The sequence below is a fragment of the Protopterus annectens genome, chromosome 10.part0 (assembly GCF_019279795.1).
Source record: "Protopterus annectens isolate FY-2018-M chromosome 10.part0, PAN1.0, whole genome shotgun sequence".
Lineage (NCBI taxonomy): Eukaryota > Metazoa > Chordata > Ceratodontiformes > Protopteridae > Protopterus > Protopterus annectens.
Window position 1 is genome coordinate 1,449,627,532 of NC_056744.1, and position 14,246 is coordinate 1,449,641,777.

Sequence of the window (14,246 nt, forward strand, 5' to 3'; positions counted from 1 at the left end):
TGAAAAGAATGTGTTAAACGGCATGGATTAAGCACATTAACTGGTGATGAGCAAGTTCCTTAAAAGGATTTGCTAAGGCCTCATTCACAGATTATAGTACCATCACTTCCTGGACTACACAACATAAGTATAAAAGCATACTTTCTTTTCATAATGGCAACCAAGTCTTACAAATATTAAGAAAACAATAAAAAGAACTGTCTGAACTCATTCATCTTGCACCATCCTTTTTCACTGCCATAATGATCCTAAGCATCCAGAGCCTTTTCTGAAAAACTCAAAGTGTACCTCAAATAATTAAATATCTACTGAACAGTAAACATCATCAAAAGCAAAATCGCAATTTGTCTTTGCAAAAACTTACCATTATCATGGTAACATTAGACAAATTCAAAATATTTCCATCAATATTATATTGAAAAAATAATATAAAATATACTGTGTGTGCAAACTGTAAAATCGTGTCAAACGTGTGCATTTTCAAGAAGAACTTTCAATACCTTAGTTAAGTAAACCAGCTAAATATACAGTATTCAGCAGCACTTTTATTCAGACTTTACAAGGACTTCTTTTCAAGGCATCTGTTTTTAAAATATTTACAGAAATATGAAAATTCTGTGTGTTTGCTTTTAATAAATGTAAAACTCACTTTCTCCAGTTGTACACAAGTTTTAGTGTAAGTGTGAATGACACATTGCTCTATCAACACGCAAGGCTTCAGCTTACCCTGCGGGATAGTCTACAGAGCACAGCCTTCTGCATGGACAGTGACAAGCTTATTTTTCTGTCTTCTACTGCTTGTTAATTATTTAAAACCTTAAGAAAACGTATTTAACAAGTGTCAATCAATGGTTAACATCTCCACTGCAATGTATCACAGACAAATATAGTGTTATAGTGTCAGTTTTATGATCTGCACATAGCTTCTTGTGCTCATTGATCTGTAAATCACTTGGCTGAGGAGAACGAACTACAAACAATGTCAAAATAAATATGTGGAGACAGACAGCAAACAGAAATATGTAATAATAGTGACATACTTAACTTTCTTTGATTTTGCCTCTAACATTTGGACTGTTACTCATAGAAAGTTGTGTTTTGCTGGCCAGTCACTGATGATTTCAGTCACTAAATAATGACTGATGTTCATGTTTCAGTCTTCATACCCTTCAGAAAATGCATGGTAATGTAAAACCTGGTATGCGTAAGCAGCTTAGTACTCAAGAGTAATACTTAACATATGTTTCTGGTTTTAGGCCTTTCTCCCCACTATTTTTTTTTTGTTTGTTTTGTTCCTGATTTTTAAGCTAGGAAATCATAAGATATGTTTAGTGTTCACAGATGCTAACAACTTTAAAGTTAAGCACATAACTGAAGTTCTGTACATGACAAATTAAGTACCTATCAGTTTTATGGTAGTTGACACAGAGGATTAAAGTTATGAGTTGTTAAAGAGCTGTTACTGTAGTGCACTGTTTGATTCAGTCAGCCTCCATTTGCTTAACTGTGGGTCTCTGACCAAGTCAGTTAACCAGACAGTACCAGGCTAAGGCAGAAAAAGATACATTTGAATTAATACACTGCCCAGATTAATAAATACATAAATTAAGTTGGTGGACTGCTTATATGACTTTACTAGCACAACTGTTATACATAATAGCTTACTGATGCTCCAAGGTGACTTGTGTCTTGCCTTTTGATCTATGAGAGAGCCAGTTCTATCTGACCTTCTACTTCTACTCAAAACCAGTGGCTCTACAAAAGCTCATACACTAGGGCCTAAATTTATACCAAGATGTAAATAAGACCTGCTGAAGATGAAGGTTCAACATATTCCCAGCCTATGGAAATAAGTTACTACCATGGGAAAAGCAAATATTAATCTCTGCTTTTAAAGCTAGTCTTGAGGATTGGGTGGGTACATTTAAATTTACACCAAGGTTATGAAGTACAGCATTGCCTGATTTGGGAGTAGAACACTACTAAGTGCTCATAAAGGGTGCTGAGAACTTCTAAGTGTGTCTACTTAACATTTATATATGGCTAGGCTTCTTATGGTCCCTGTGATCACTTGCCTTATACTGTTCCTATTTTTTTTGTCTTTTCATATAAATTTGCAACGCAAAAGAACAATGATGCATTGTATTTCTTTGCATTTATTTTACATGGAAGTCATCTTCTTCTTTTGACTATTCCCGTTAGGGGTCGCCACAGTGGATCATCTGTTTCCATTTCTTCCTGTCCTCTGCAACTTGCTGTGTCATACCAACCACCTGCATGTCCTCTCTCACCACATCCTTAAACCTTACCTTAGACCTTCCTCTTTTCCTCTTACCTGGCAGCTCCATCCTTAACACCCTTCTCCCAATATATCCAGCATTCCTCCTCAGCACATGTCCAAACCAATGCAATCTCACCTCTCTGGTTTTGTCTCCAAACTGATTCTTAATCCTGTCCATCCTTGTCAGACCCAGTGCAAATCTTAACATCTTTAACTGTCACCTCCATCTCTGACTCCTTTTTGTCAATGCCAGTCTACAACCCATATAACACAGCTGGTCTCACTACCCTCTTGTAGACCTTCCCTTTCAATCTGACTGGTACCCCTCTGTCACAAATCACTCCTGACGCGCTTCTCCACCCACTCCACCCAGCCTGTACTCTCTTCTTCACCTGTCTTCCACACTCATCATTACTCTGAACTATTGATCCCAAGCAGTTAAACTCCTCCACCTTCACAAACTCTACTCCTTGCATCCTCACCATTCCTCTATCCTACCTCTTATTCACACACATATATTCTGTCTTAGCCCTGCTGACCTTTTCCTCTCCTCTCTAGGGCATATCTCCACCTCTCCAGGCTCTGTTCAACCTGTTCTCTACTCTCACTACAGATCACAATGTCATCTGCAAACATCATAGTCCACAGAGACTTCTGTCAACCTGTCCATCACCACTGCAAATAAGAAAGGGCTCCGAGCTGATCCTTGATGTACTCCAAACTCCACCTTGAAAGCATCCTTTACTCCTACTGCAGACCTCATCACTGTCGCACTGTCCTCATGCATATTCTATACCACTCTTACCGATTTCTCTGTCACTCCTGAAACCTAGCTTCCACTACTCTTTCCCATAATTCATGATTTGGCTGATCAATTGTATCCTTCTGTCATTACTGTAGCTCTGCACATCACCCTTATTCTTAAAAAATCAGAACCAAAACACTTCTTCTCCACTCTTCAGGCATCCTCTCACTTACCAAGATTTCATTAAACAATCTGGTTAAAAACTCCACTACCATCTCTCCTAAACACCTCCATGCTTCCACAGGTATGTCATCTGGACTAACAGCTTTTCCATTCTTCATCCTCTTCGTAACTGTCCTTACTTCCTCCTTGCTAATTCATTGCACTTCCTGATTCACTATCCCCACATCATCCAACCTTCTCTCTCGCATTCTCTTCATTCATCAGCCGCTCAAAGTACTCTTTCCATCTGCTCAACACACTCTCCTCACTTGTGAGTATGCTTCTCTAGTTATCCTTTAACACCCTAACCTGCTGTGCATCTTTCCAGCTTGATCCCTCTGTCTAGCCAATTGGAACAGGTCCATTTCTCACTCCTTAGTGCCCAGCCTCTCATACAACTCTCTATACTCTTTATTCTTAGCCTTCACCACATCTCTTTTCACCATATGCCTCATCTCCTTGTAGTCTTGTCTACTCTCTCTTCATCTCTCTGACAATCCCACTTCTTCACCAGCCTCCTTCTCTGAATACTCTCCTGTACTCCCTTGTTCCACCACCAGGTCTCCTTGTTTTCCTTCCTCTGTCCACATGTCACACCAAGCAGCTTTCTAGCTGTCTCCCTTACCAGCTCTGCTCTAGTTACTCAGTTATTCAGCAACTCTTCACTGCCACCCAGTGCCCGTCTTAACTCTTCCCTGAACTCCACCTCACAATCATCCTTTTTCAATTTCCACCATTTGATCTGAAAGTCCAACTGGGAAAATAATCAATTTTCAGCAGAGGTCCAATACAATAAAATTAATAATACATAATCACAGCCGGTTTTAGGCACCAGCAAACCCTGCGGTCGCTGGGGGCCCCCTGATCCTGGGGGGCCCCCAACCACAGCAAGTTATCTTATTTTGATATTTTGTAACATGCCTGTTAAACCAACAAAAGCTAGTACAGTACTCCTATATGCTTAACAAACCATATGGGCAATTTATTTTATTTATTTTATTTTACATTTGTTGACCGGGGAAGTCTGACTAGACAGCATATCCATTTTCAGCGGAGGCCCGGGGAAAAAAGCACCAGTAAAACATGCATCAACAAGCAGATATGACATAGAAATAAGGCTGAAAAGTATTAGAAACTATCAGACAGTTCATAGTACAAGGTAATAATAACTCTTATTTATAGCTCCTTCAAAACTCAAAGATATTTAGTTATAGTAACAGTGTTTTGTCAAGTGACAGGCTTCACAATTCCATTAAATATTTTACCACTGACATAATGCCCCTGGCTTAGTTAAACCCTGCTGGTGGACATCTGCCATTAAAACTAACAACATAGCCAGCTTTAGGTACCTGCAGTACCAGTGGTTTCAGAGGCCACTTAATCATCCTTGACTGTGCAGGGGCCCCACAAAAGCTGTTGTTGGATATGGAAAAAAATGAGGAAAAAATGTATTTTTGATTAGCTTTACCTGAACAGGGCTGTGATATGACGCTTTTAGGAGAAAGCTGATAATGAACATGAGCAAGGTAAGCACTAGAGAGATCAGCAGCTCAGAGTGACTGATCGTAGTGCCCACCATGGATTTTAAGAAGAGCTAATGCTTCTGATCTTTAGGGATGGTTTCTCTTTCATGGAGTTTAATAAATACTGGCAAAACATCCGATACTATAACTCTCAACATCTTTGTTAAATAATTCTTTTCAGTGCCAAACTAATAGCAGAATGAAGGCTCAAAATGAGGAACACATTTTAAACATTATTGTAATTCACTTAAAAAGTTACTAGAATAACACATTTTGCATCAGCAGGCATTTTTTGGACAATAAGAAGTATGCAGCTATGATGTCTGGATTTATTGACTGTCTGTAATTTTGAATGAGTTACATACTAGCAAATAAAACTTTTTAACAAAGGACAGCAAAATTATGAGGCAAAATCAGGGAATATCTGTGAAATCAGGGTCAGTGACAGGTATTCACGCAGTCCTCAATGAGGTAAATAAAAGTGACTTACCTCTGCTTGACAAATGCTAAATAGCAGTCACTGATCTGATATGGCAATACCAGTGTTGCACAATATATTGTTATTTGTTGAAGTAAGTATAAATCTAGTATTGCTTTGACTTATGCATGCATGTGTGTGTATGTGTGTGTGTGTAAAAAATTATTTTTTATTTATTATTTTACATTTGTTGACCGGGAAAGTCCGACTGGATAGATGTCCATTTTCAGCGGAGGCCCATGGAGAAAAACTCCACAAAAGTATTAATAATAGTACAATAATACTCAAAGAGAGCAAAAAGGATGTAGAAACATCATATCAGAAGGTATAACACAGTAAGAATATACTGGCACATGTTAAAGGTTAACAGAGCGAGAAAAGAATATAAAGAAATCATTTCACAAATGTTTAGCACAATAGGAAAATGCTACAGTATACAAAAAGGTTGAACTCAGCAGGCATAACTGTACATTATGACATAACCCAACAGATCAATAGAATGACTGGCTTGCTAATAGTCAGTTAAGTAGAGAAAGACCAAGTTGTTGGATTGGGTTGTCAGGGTTCACTGATTTTTATCAGTGCACACATCCAATAATGCCAGGACACACACATGGGTAAAACACATCAGTAAAAACTGCAGCTTACAAGTAATTATATTTCAAAAGTAAGGCACAGCATATATCACAAGACATTCAAACACTTAGATCTTCTAGGAATCTGGTAATCCCCCTTCCCAGACTGTATAAATGGATAGAGAGGGGGCTCCCTTCTTCATCCTTGACGGCATAGGGGCCCCACAAAAGCTGTTTCTGATTGGGGAAAAATGAGGAGAAAAAATGCCTTAATTTTCTGATTACGACTTTAACCTGAATAGAGTTGTGATATGACCCTGTTACGATAAAACTGATAATGGTCTCTGCTGTCAACTGCACCCATTCTAAAACCAGCCCTGCACAGATGCGTGTGTATAGAGGGATGGGGATTGTGTGGTCATTGTTTCGTTTACATTTCTCACAGATCTCAGAGAAGTACAAAGAAAGCTACTTTAGCTCCTGTTGGGGCAGTGTACTGTCTGAGCAACAAAGTAGACTCCATTACTGCAATCATTTTTTTTCACTTTTCTCACAATCAGACATCAAGTATGTATATAAGCTCCTTTTGGGTGTTGGGTTGAGGAGTCAGGCAGCATGCTATACATATATGTATGTGAGCAGTCATTTGAAGTACATGACTGTGACCATTTGAGTCTCTGCTCCGTCTAATACCAGAAAGATGCACAGGCAGTGACTATTTTTTAGGGGGATTAAGGAGGCAGGCAGTATTCCCAGACAGGATCTGTATATCCTCATAACAACTGGCTTGTTAGTTTATTGTGAGCTACTATTTTGTCAGCTTTGAATATTAAGCCTTGGGCACAGCTTATGTCTTCATTGAAAGAAAAAAATAAGACTAAAATTATTTTTCTTACATGATTTTTGTTTAGGCCACTGTTGGATTAAAAGGTTGGGAAATGCTCTAAAATACATTCTAGAGCATCTATAACCCCTATGGCTTCTGGGGGTCCCAGCTTGAGTTATTTCCTAAATGGTTATTAATGTGCTGTTGGTCAGTAAAGGTTTGTTGAAAGGATGCAAGGGAAAACCAAAGCTGAACAGTAACACTGAATTTCTTTCTTCAATCATAATTTTTGTTCAGGCCATTATTGGATGAAAAGGTTGGGTAAAATGAAAAAAAAAAATAAAAAATACTTAAGAGCATATATAAAGTTATGGCTTCTTGAAAAAGCTGAATATAAAGGTAAAATGTGATAAACAGAATAAAAATATAATATGCATGGTGTGGGGAACCCAAGACTGGGAGAAACAGAGGGGAGCATACAGGATGTGTGTGTGTTTTTTTTTGGAGGGGCTGAAACAGTAGGCAGTGTCTAGGGTGCCATTTCACCTAAGTTCAGCCCAGTACATAGCATTGTTGTAATGTATCATTGTTGCATCTAAATGCCAGTAACTGAATGCCCCTTTGTGAGATGAGCCAATATAGTGCGTACATAGGCATTGCAGTTACATATCAGCCTGTGTATACTACTCCTAAAAGTCTGCAGCAAGAGCTAAAAGGATGGATGAGGGGTGGCAGTAACAGGGTGATACTTAGACTGGAAGTGTCCAGGGGGCCCCCAACTTGACATTTGCTGGGGGCCCCCAAAATGCTAGCACCGGCCCTGTACATAATAAGAATACAGAGGTTGAAGGATTTGCAACATTAATCACTATATAAAAGATTAGAAATCTCTCAAAGGGAGAATACTATGAAAGATCCAAGGTTTTGTACAATGATAGGAATACTTTAGATACACAGTGCAAAATACATTTCAACAAGGGTATTATGACACAGGAATTTAAGTCTTGAATAACTGAACATAGTTATCTATTAAGCATAACAACTGGAAAAAGTAGGCTATACTGGAGTTGGTATGAAACATAGAGGTAAGGATAGAGAAAAAGAAAAAATTCTGTCTCAGAGTAACAAGTCTTTCAGTAATAAGACTTTCTCAGGAAAAAGCAACATGAAATACTCATAACTGTACATCATTGAGACCCATTGCCATAGCAGGTAATGCTTTCAGTACTACTGCCAGCTTTAGCTGGGCACACCTGACCAAAGTCCTGTAAGAAATGCCTACCAGGGACTGTGCTGTTTTCTGATGGCTCATATAACACTATACAAGGACAGTTCCGTTTATCCTCCGTGTAATGTTTGTCACTCAGATATAGTCTAGAAACAAAAAAGAGGTAGCAGTTTTTCTTAGAAAACAGAGAAGAGCATTTACAAGAGATTATACAACCAAGAGAAACCAAGTCAGTTAACATGTAAAGGGTTTCCAATTAGCTGAAAAAAGAGTCAAGGATGAGGCATATACAATTGTTGCACACCCCATATCAAAAAGACTATAGCTCTGTGAAGAACAACCATACCAGCAGGAGACTTACTTAATTTCTGATTTTCTTCAGTAATCATAACTACTGGAAATGGTGGGGTCTTGGGCATTTGATCAATTCACAGTCCCCAAGACAACTTGCCTGCAATTACAGATTTTGACTACAGTATAACAGCAAGCTGCACACTACCGGCTGAGAAAAGGAGAACTCAGTTTTTTTAAGCCATGGCCCTTAATATCACAAAACTGTGTATCACACCATAAATGATGGTCTCTTAAAACAGTGAGTTCATGTCACAATCAGCAGTGGGGAGAATTCAGAGCTGTTGCCTCCCTCAGGAAAATAAAATCCATATTCAATATACCAAACAAAATAATTTGCATCTTTAACCCTGACCTCCATCTCATAGTGCCTCTATGCTCACATCCAAGAGCACTATGAGATGATAGGAACTGCAAGCTGTTACTCCTGAGTCCCTTCCACAAGTGCAAGAAACTGTAATGCAAATTTGTAGTTGAGCTTAATGTAAAACACACTGAAATCATAACTAAACTTGTAATTTACCTTATATAGTTATATTTCAGCATGTTTTTACATTAAGGTCACATTAAACTTTTAGTTGCAAATCCTATTAAAAGGTGGTTGATAAAGCAAGTGGTGGCAGCCAATCAGATTCTTGCAATCCAAGCCACCACTTGCGTAACACCTCCACCCCCAACTTTATTTTCTTTTGTTTTCCCCCAATAAATACAGGGTCCAGCAGCATGTATTTCCTTTCTTTTTGCTGATTTTACCTGCTGCTGGATCCCTCTATTTTATTTGTGCACTCACCTATTGCACGGAGCTCATTAGAGAGTCACACCGGTTTGACAGTTGGAGTTCCCATTTTAATTCTGCTTTCCTCTGCTTGGCACCACAAACTGCTTTTTTTTTCTTCAAAAGGTAAGCTGTGGTACTTTTATCATATTGTATAACAGACTGTGTGTAACTTTTTATTTATTTATTTTTTTTGTGAAGGACAGCTGGAGGAAAGGCTGCATAAAAAATGCCCTTATACATTTGCAGAAAGACTATTTCTGCGTACTTTCATCGCTTCCTCGTAAAATGCTTATGCAAAACCTGTTATTCTATCAACTTTTTAAGTTTGTAACAAGTTTCTTCTTCTAAGAGGTTGAGAGGTATGATCTACATCTATATATTCCATTTTTGGAAAGCTAACAGGGATGATTGGTTCCTATTTGGCTCTTCCTCCCTACAAATGAGGAGACCCCTAGAAGATCATACATTTTTGAACATATCACATCAACCTCTTCCCAGGTGTGCACACTTTACAATAACTTACATGTTTGTGTAACAGTAAAATCTGCAACACAATTAAGCAGCATGTTTAAATGTACGTGCCTGTGAGAAAGAAACGCCTAAACATATTAAGCACTGCATCAACCAGCAACAAGCTTCTCGTGTTTTCTGCATGTTTGATTTTATTGTTTAAAAGCAACACACCTTTACATTGAAAAACAGCTGGCTGATAAAAATGAATGAATGTAAGTGATAAAGTCTCACATAGCCGGTATCAGAAATGAACTCGACACCATGCAGATTCAGACAGACCTACACCCCCTCCCCCAATCTCATAACACAAAAAGCAAAAGCATTGAGACTACAAGCCAATCAGGGTCTCCCAAACCGCAGCACGCAATTCTCTAATTAGAGTGCAAGCTCACAAACGCCCCTCTGCAAAAAGCTTAAGGGAGCCATTGACCACTCATCCTTTGTCTTCTGACCACATCCTCTACATCTCTTGGGTAGTTCAATCTCTCAGTTCTAAAGGTTTTCGCCTTTGATTGGTTTGCTGTTTCCAACATTCATGTGTATTCGTGTACACCAGGGGAGGGGGGCTGTTGTTGATTTTTGGTACTTCCGCAATGTCTACATTGGAGTGGTATGCTCATAAAGCTTATGGAGACGGAATTTACTGGATCCAGAAGTGAATTTATGAGTCTGGAAACCATGCTAACATTTGTTTTGTACGTGGATCGCATCAGGATCTAGTGATCGACACTGGGTTGGGGTTTGTGCAGTCTGAGTACTTGGATTCAGCAGGGCTCTTGGAAAAAGAGTCCAGTGAAAGTAATTTTATATTACATCATCATAAAGATTGTATAGTGGTAAAAGAAATTTTATACAGGTACACTTAGAAGTACTGTGTCTGACTTCTCTGGAAAGCAGCATGTGGATAAAATTAATAAAGTGGCTCTAACAGTAATTCAGCTAAAACGTATGTTTTTAGAAATGTTGCTGCTTTGCATCCGAGTGCTGGAGCTCACTACTATATCGTGGTGTGGTACTGATATAGTACGTGAAGACTGTGTTTTTGTTGGCTTCTTGTTTGTTCAGGCACTGGTTCCTCTTTTCTTTTAGGTTATATTTAATTTATCTGATTTCAGACGGCAGCAGAATTCAGTCAAAAGTGTAAGTAAAAATATGGGCAGAAGATGCCTTTTTATTATACAATGATAGAACTGCTCTATCTCTCAATTTAAACACCATATTCTCATTCTAAGGCCCTTCACTGGTCCAATTAAGTAATCCTACAAGTTAGCACTATTAAACCATAAGCACTACTTACTCTTATACTCTCTACGATTACCCTTTCCTCTATTGGTCCGTCTTAAATTCAGTTTCCCTATTACTCTAGCATGTCCAAAGGTCAGTCAATGGTTTCCTCTCCAGTCCAGCTGGTGAATCTGGGAATTTTGAGGCAATGTTACAACTGTCTCATGTACACGGACAACCCTCTCCTCCTCCAAACAGGTTCAAATATATGTGAGAGATGCAACTATTTAGCCAAACTGGAGGCTGAGCTCTCTCATCTCAAAACTGGTGTAACCAGTCAGGAGGAGAAGGTAACCTCACACAACACAATTCCAGTATCACATAGTCCCGCCACATCAGCGAACCAAATACATAAACACACAAAAACATACTCAGAGGCTCTAAATAAAAATCTACCTAAGAAACAGAGACCTCCAAAGCAGACATCCAAGCAAACGCTACCTCAAAACAAAACACACACAACACATAACCCACAAAGTCAGTGTGCCAAGCAGCCACAGCCCTTAAGGCTGAATAACACACCTGATACTCTTGTTATAGGTGACTCTATTATCAGACACACTGACGTCCCGCTCACCAGGCTGAATAAAGAGAAGGTCATGGTAAGCTGCCTGTCGGGTGCTAGGATCCGACACATAATGCAAGCACTCAGGTCACTCCAAAGCAAATAAAAATATGACTCAGTCATTGTACATGCTGGTGTGAATGACCTGAGACGTACCTCCCTGGACTACATGAAAAGAGACATAGAGGAGCTCTCTGATCATGTAGCCCACGCTGGTATGACCTTGACCTTGAGCAGCATCTTACCCTCACCTAGAATGATGCCACAGTACAAAGACAAAATGATCGATTTTAACAATTGGCAAAAATTTTGGTGTCATTCAAAGGGGATCCAGTGTCTGTCAGCCTGGGATGACATGCTCGACAAGCCACGTTGCTTCGCTAGGGATGGCTTACACCTGTCACCACTGGGCTTTCGGACATTGGCAAAGGCTCTTGCCACCCCCATAGTGCCTTTTCTAGGCAAGGCTCAAAAGTCAAACCCACCCCCATAGACAGCACAAGGAACAAGAAACTAAGGGTAATGCTGCTAAACGCCAGAAGTCTTAACCTCAAGATGCACGCACTCGAAGCTCTCCTCAGTATGGAGAACATCGATATCTGTGCAGTGACAGAAACCTGGTTCAAGGCTCCAGAGAGCACCCCAGCACTACCAGGCTATACCTCATATCATGCTTTTCGGCCCCAAAACCCGGACTGAACCACAAAAGGAGGGGGAGTTTCCATATTTATCAAGGATATCCACACCTCCAGGTTAGTGGCATTGCACGAAGTATCGGAGACCATCCATGTGCAACTAACAGTGGGCAAGACTGCTTTTCAGTTATAGCATCCTACAGACCACCCTCGCAAAGTCAAGAATCCCATTCGGCTTTCCTGAAGACACTGGAGAACATGAAGATCTCTTCGAACACCATTATACTGGGCGACTTCAACTACCCAAACATTGACTGGGAGCACTACTCAAGCCCCAGCACCTTAGCCCAACGATTCCTGGAAATTATAAACTCAAATGCTATGGAACAACTAGTCACCACTCCCACAAGAGGGGACAACATACTAGACCTGATCATTACCAACATGGGGACTCTATGCTCCACACCAGAAGTATATCCCTCATTGGTAAGATCAGACCATAAATTAATTTCACTGGATGTCCAAATCCCGACTCCACCCCCAGCCTAGAAAACCACAGTGAAAAACTTCTCAAAAGCAAACTTCTCACTTCTCAAAACCAAAGTGGAATCCTTCAAGGCCCCAGGGCCAGTGGAAACTACAGCCCAAACTGCAGAATCCTATATAAATGCATTCTACGGACATCTCCAGTAATGCATGGATCATGCTATCCCAAACAAAACCAAGACCCAATCATCCAAAGGCAGGCGTCCAGTCTGGTGGACCCCTGCCATAAATAAACTGTACAACAGAAGGAGGAAGCTACTAGATGATAGAGCAAAATCCCTAATAGGGAAGGCATCTCTGATCAGTACTAGCAAAAAATTACGATCCCTCAAAATCCTCCAAGGCCAGCTTTGAGAGAAAAATTGCACAGGACACCAAAGACAATCATAAGGCTTTTTTCAGTTATGTTAGAAACCTGGGATGCAACTCCCAGACTTGTTCTGAGTTGATTCTAAACGACAAAAAATACACTGAACCCACAGACATCGCCAATATCCTGGCAGACAGGTTCAGTGCAAACTCCCCCCCCCCCCAAAAGAGCAAGTATCTATCCCAGCAGAGGGCTGCCTCCCAAACATCTCAGATGCTCAAGTGAAGGCTGCCCTATCCAAAGCAAAAAACACTGCTTCCATGGGACCAGATGGCGTCCCAGGTTGCATCCTACATGAACTACAAGAGGAACTAATCCCTCAAATAAAACAGCTATACAATCTCAGCCTCACTACAGGATATGTGCCCACAGAATGGCGTACAGCAACAGTGGTCCCACTCCACAAAGGTGGAGCCTCTACGGACCCTGGAAACTATCGCCCCATAAGCCTGACTAGCTTAGTCTGCAAGGCTATGGAGAGGATCATCATGGAGCTCATAAACAAAGACATTGGGGACCTACAGACACTAGATCCTACCCAGTTTGGCTTTGTCAAGGGCAGATCCTGCCTTTTGAACCTGGTTGACTTCTTTGAAACAGTCACCAAAGCCATAGATGAAGGGAAGGTAGTCCACACAGCCTATCTGGACCTTGCAAAGGCATTTGACATAATACCCCACTCGGGCATCATAGATAAGCTGTCCAGCTTAAATATAAATCCCTATGTCACAAGATGGGTCGCAAACTGGCTCAAAGACAGAACCCACAGAGTGAGAGTTGCTGGAGCCATGTCAGACTCGAAACCGGTCACAAGTGGCGTCCCACAGGGTTCTGTCCTGGGACCACTCTTGTTCGATATATACTTTTCCGAGGTACAGGCAAACATGGGAGGACTATGGCTCACCAAGTTCGCAGACAACTGCAAACTGGGCGCCATAATCAACTCTCCAGCTGACACAAACATCCTTTAAAAAGGTCTCACAGAGACAGACAACTGGTGTCAGCGCCATGGTTTAAAGCCAAATGCCAAATAATGTATAGTCATACCCTTTGGCAAAAACAATGTGCCCACAAATTACCACATAGGCAGAAACCCATTAAGTACAGAGAAAGTTATTAGGGACCTGGGGACCCAAGTTGATAGCAATCTCTCCTTTGAAAACCACATTGTCAAAGTGGTTAGAAAGACCTTCTACATAGCCCACCTCATCACGAAGGGTTTCACATCTAGATCAAGAGAGGTAATCGTGCCCCTTTATTCATCCCTCATCAGGCCCATCATAGAATACAATGCCCCTTTTGGGATGTACCTTACCAGACACCTGC

The 14,246-nt window shown here is 40.4% G+C and overlaps 1 protein-coding gene across 6 annotated transcripts in view; it reads right to left on the bottom strand.

Moving 5' to 3' along the window:
* The window catches only part of OSBPL9 (oxysterol binding protein like 9), a 2,070,592-nt gene that overhangs the window by 437,899 nt on the left and 1,618,447 nt on the right, over nucleotides 1-14,246 (bottom strand). The gene's annotated exons all lie outside the window — the stretch shown is intronic.